We start from the raw sequence: 6,000 nt of genomic DNA, 5'->3' as shown, positions 1-6,000 counted from the left end.
TTATTTGAGTAATAATAAGCCTAATAAAAAGATAGAAGTTGAGAACACACACTTAGTGTGTCGAAAATGTAACTAAAAGTCTTTCCTGAGTAGTACAAATAGTGTTATTTTTTGTAAAAAATTAACATCAAGTTGTAAAATAATAAGTTAAAAGTTGAAAAAATGTCTTTGTGAGTCCAAAATTTAATAAAAAATGTTGCCTGAATAGTACAAATAGTGTTATTTAGGTTAAAAATAGGTATAAAATTGTAAAATAATAAGTTAAAAAGTTGTAAAAATATCTTTGAGAGTCCAAAATTTAATAAAAAATGTTGCCTGAATAGTACAAATAGTGTTATTTTGGTAAAAAAATTAACATAAAGTTGTAAAATAATAAGTTAAAAGTTGAAAAAATGTCTTTGCGAGTCCAAAATTTAATAAAAAAATGTTGCCTGAATAGTATAAATAGTGTTATTTTTGTAAAAAATAAACTCAAAATTAAGTTAAATAATAAGTTAAAAGTTGAAAAAAATGTCTTTGTGAATCCAAAATTAATAAAAAATGTTGCCTGAATAGTATAAATAGTGTTATTTTGGTAAAAAATTAACATAAAGTTGTAAAATAATGTTAAAAGTTTAGAAAATGTCTTTTTGTGAGTCCAAAATTTAATAAAAATGTTGCCTGAACAGCTGAAATTGTGTTATTTGAGTAATAATAAGCCTAACAAACAGATAGAAGTTGAGAACACACACTTAGTGTGACGAAAATGTAACTAAAAGTCTTTCCTGAATAGTACAAATAGTGTTATTTTGGTAAAAATAAGGATAAGCTGTGAAAATGTTTGACATAAAGTCAAAGTTTGGTAAAAAATAAACTCAAAATTAAGTTAAATAGCACACAGTAACATACATTTACTATCTAAATCAATAATCAAAGGGTCCTATGTTCGTTACCCCGTGATAAAAGCAAATAGTGAAAACTGTAGGCCCCGTCCCTGATAGCTCTCCCTTCTTCCTAGTACAGATAATAAACCCCTACGCTTCGTTCTCCTTGTTCAAAGTAAAGTTCTCGCTCCAATCTAATTGGGTATCCAAAAACCTCGCTAAAGCGTCCTGTGCCTTGGGGCAAGCCTAAGCGGAATATTAATTGGCGGCAGAAACCGGTTCTACAAGCGATGCATAGCTTCAGAGATTTGACCATTGCTGCGCATTCTCAGACATCCTTTGTTGTCTGGTTGAATCCCTCCCCTGCCCTACGGCATTGCATACCTTTCTCCTGTTCTTGCGTTATAGTTGACCTTGAAAAAACCGGTTCTGAAAATCTACCGACGCGTTCTCTGATTGGTCAATCAGGATCTTTCTTTGTTCTGACATTGTGACGTCATTTGACCTTGAGCGCACTTCCCCCAAATTCCTTTCTTCTCTACCCTCAGCGCGTAGTTCACCGTCTCCTGTCTAGCGTGTGAAACCACCGTGTTTCATAATATAATGCAATTATTGCATAGTACTAATTATTACCGTTGCATATCGCTGGTTCGAGTACCTGGACCGTCTTCTTTCGTACCATTACCACCTTTCATAGCGGATCATAAACCATAGAAAACTTATTTTCAATATTATAAACATTAATTATTATCGATATATACATTACATACTTTGCAGTAATGAATATAAAACTATATGCATAGCGTTTAGTACCTCTAATTACCTTCTATGTACATATTTTTCATAAAATAAATAATTATATATTCATAAAAGTTATAAACATGCAAATACATAAATGTAAAGTACTCTAAGTACTTGCAAATAAATTCTAAGTACGTGCAAATTAATTAAAACCCATGCAAATTAGTTATAAATACGCGCAAATTAATTGCGAATATAAAATAGCAACAGGCCTTATCTAATTCCGATACTACTGACAATCGCCCCCTCGACTTCAAATTTTATAGAAATAAAAATACATTCCGTAAAATTTTCTTGATCGCTTCGCTCGTAATGTCTGCTTTTCTTACAGACTTGTCAAGTTCATAGCCGTAGGTAGGGGGCGGCGGGAGTTGTCCCTAGACGCCGAACAATCTGAACGAGAAAAATTGTAAAAGAGAATGCCACGGCGTCCCATGAAATTTTTTGCACCCTATTAAATCAATACTGTTTTCAATTTGCAATTTTTTCCCCCAATTTTTTCTCCCTTTCATCCCAACAATCAGTCACATAGTCGCTTAGACAAATGTGTCACACAGGATACAGCTTATTGTTTACAATCAATTCTCCGAAGCATTCAAATAGTTCTGTGTTCCGCAAATTAACATTGCTTTCAAATTAACATTGCTTTCAAATTTCCTTATATTTTTTCTTCTCATTGAAAGTCATGATAATTCTATGTTTAGAAAATAATATATTTATAAATTAAATGTTGCGTATTGAATTATTAAGTATTACAGTAAAGGATATGTCTAAATGTGAGTTATCAAAAAAAGAGAGACATTTTCGCATCACGACTGCAGTTCGAAAAAAGTCTGTACAGGGATTAAAAGCAGGGACGGCGACAGGGGTGGGCACGGGTGGGCAAAATTCCTGTGCCCACCCGATTGCCCACCCAATCAAATTCAATAAGTGCATATACTTAGGGATATATGAATGATTCAATATATAAGTGTATTCTGGTGTTCATAACATGTATATTTAACTTGTGAATATTATCTATACTACAAATATTCACATATTATCAACATATAATTAGAAGGTGAAAGTAATTACTAGAGATATTGAAACAAAAACTGTGATCAAATGAATACTTGCATGATTAAAAGCAATTAGTAGGCTTAGGAGGCTCAAAATTATACAGGGTATGATCAAGATTAGATCAGAATTTAGGGTGAACTTGAGGACTGTAGCTCCGGGTCTCCACATACGTATATATATCCCGGCCTGAGTATGGTTAAAATAATCTCCAAATAAACAGATTAAAATATCATCTTAGCGCTACTTCCTCCAGCAACACAATAAATTATTTCGACCTTTTAATTATTATTATTATTAGAATAATTTAATCAAGAAGACTTAGATGGGCAGACCATGTGACACGAGTGGCAGAGGAAAGAATAGTTTACAGGATTCTTGTTGGGAAACCTGATGGTAAGAGACCAGTAGAAAGAATAAGACGAGGATGGAGGGATAACGTTGAGATGGACCTAAAAGAAATCGGTAAGGTTGGGAAAGATTGGATTGATCTTGCCCCGGATAGGGACAGATGGAGGGCTTGTGTTGCTGCAGTCATTAACCTTCGAGTTTAAGTATGCTAGAGAGTATAATATAATTTTAATTAGTTCTGCATTGAAATTCCAGAAGTGTCCCTTTTTTATTTCATTACAATTTTTATATACCTGTCACCTTCAAATATCAATATGGCATGCGAAATATTAACTTTATATTTGTTCTACTAATAAGAAGGAATCACAATAATCACTACAATACCAAAGTGAATAAATTTTAATAAACCAGTTATGTATGGAAAAATCTACAGAATTATTCAATTGCTAATGAGTGGCTTATCATATTTAGAAATCCTCTTTCGACACATACATTTTGCCACATGGATCAGCCGAAAATGTCAACAGAATCTGTAGATGCAGCTGAAGTAAAGAAGAAAAAAAGTAATGTCACGAAGTACCCAGAAGACAATTTTCTTAGTTTGTTTTTAAGCTCACTTTTATGCTCAGATAGGGTATTCGGGACTAAACCTACAGTTTAACGTGTAGTCCGAACCAGTGTGCATTGTGCTTCCACCAAAGGAGGGGGGAGTCGAACATAGGACCTCTTCATTATAATGCGACAGCGTTATGCCATTGGGGAAAAATATACAGAAAGAACTCGCACCAAACGTGGCATTTTATCACCACAGAAGATGCGTCCATTTTAAGAGGGTGATTGCCTGATACAAATATTTGAGACTTTCGGAAAACAACGTCATTGTTCACGGAATTAGCTGCCTTGATCCACTAATGAAACGCTGTGCAATTGAAACTACCACCTCAACTTTCTAAGAGGTATGGACTAATGAGACTCCATTTTTGGAGGAGTAAGTTGTGGTTGATTTGTTTTGTTTTAAGTCATTTCTCTGCTAATTTTGATAATAACGACGATGAGGTTCGATGGTGATTAGATGAAAGTAACGAAGGGGCGAAAACAAACACATGCTGACACTCAAAATACAAGCCCTCATAAATTATTACTTTGACAGTGGTTCCAGACGCCAGGGACTCGTTGCCCTGAAAGAATAAAGTTTCCAGGGTATGCTGCACAGGATAGAGGTTGACATTCTAGTGTGTTCGAAATGGTCACGCCCAGGCACGTATCCAGGAATTTCTTTCGGGGGGGGGGGCTCAACACCATTTTTTTTAAGGGGGATAGTAAGAACCTCACAATTGTATGTTCAAGACCAGTGGTGGGGTGTGGGGGTGTGGAGGGCTTTGCAAGGAAAGTTTACTTTCTCTTGGTAGACAAGGCTTAACATTAAGAGGCCATAACATTGAGGCAAAAAAATAAATGGGGAGCAACTATCCCTTAAATCGTCGCCACTGTAAGGCTGTCATTTAAATCAGAACGTGAAATCGGAACATTTTTTACCACTCGACTCCTCTGTTTCCATGCATTAACATTGTGTACCGGAACCATCTCAGTATGTGTGTTTGTCCATTTCTTCTCATCAGGCATAAGAACATCTATGGTGTCTTTGAGTGTTTTTACGAAGCTGTTACACACTCACGGGATGGACAATCCACTCGACAACGCGAGATTCAAATTGTGGGCTGCGAACTGGACGTAGACAGCTCTCGAATATTTCTCTCTGATTCGAGCCTGAACACCACTAACGTGTCTTGTCCTTTCATGTTTGCAGACGAAACCCACCAAATTGTTCAGATTCAGGCCTTAGCACTTACAAGTGTTCAAAAATTCCTGTCACAGCTTCCACTGTCTTGTCATATATCGACACGAAACAAAGGAAGTCTTCTCGAATACAGCTGGATCACGAAACAATTAATGCACAGTGAAAACCCTTCCGTTCACATCTAATGTTTCGTCTCCCAGCATGATCAAATATTTACTCATTTTTATCCAGTGACCTGCCCAAGGGAGGGTTGGTGAGGTCATAACCCCATTTGACCCAGTATTCCTTTCTCTTTTTTTTTAAAAAAAAATAGGAACGTCAAAGACAGGAAAAAATGGCAAAACCAGGACTGACCACCAACAAAAAAAAATATAGTATGCGTAACCCCTCTCACTTCCGAAAATCCTGGGCACGCCTCTCTTTATCTCGGACACATTTTTTAAAATCAACTCACCAGAAGTTTTTCATTCCGTATTGAAGATTGAAGTAAGATACGTTCTTCCTGCAGGTTTGGATATGATCCTTTAGGGTGCTGTCGTCTGCCTGCCTTCATACCTAACCTTAACAAGGCCCTAATTTTCCATCCTTGTGACTTGGATTTTCAAGACTTAGGAAGGTTTCAGACCGAAGGGACACTCGATACATGTCGATTGGAATGGGCTAATCAACAGCAACGTTTCACACCGTAGCGACACAAAAGGTCGCACAAACCTAATTTCGACTTGTGAAATCCTCAGGCGACACGGTGTGAAATCTCTCTTATTAGGCCACTGCCATTGTCACCTCGAAGTAGTAGCTCTTGTTGACCACAGAAAAAAATTCTCCTCAACCGGTGGGAATGCTCCTAAGTTTTCTTCTCTCTCCTATATATTCTGTGCTTGTTCACTATACAGGCAACACCTTATGATTTGATATACACAGGACATGTACTATGTACAGGGACGTAGCTAGGTTGATCAGTTCGGGGGGGTCCAAAACTTAAGATTTTTTTTTCTATCAAGGCATTAAAAACTAACAAACTATTAATATACCATATAGGCCTACATAAGTATATGTACAGTATATATATATATATATATATATATATATATATATATATATATATATATATATATATATATATATATATAA

The sequence above is a fragment of the Lepisma saccharinum genome, chromosome 1 (assembly GCF_977018435.1).
Source record: "Lepisma saccharinum chromosome 1, izLepSacc3.1, whole genome shotgun sequence".
NCBI lineage: Eukaryota > Metazoa > Arthropoda > Insecta > Zygentoma > Lepismatidae > Lepisma > Lepisma saccharinum.
The sequence above is the reverse complement of the archived record's forward strand: the minus strand, read 5'-3'. Positions refer to the sequence as shown.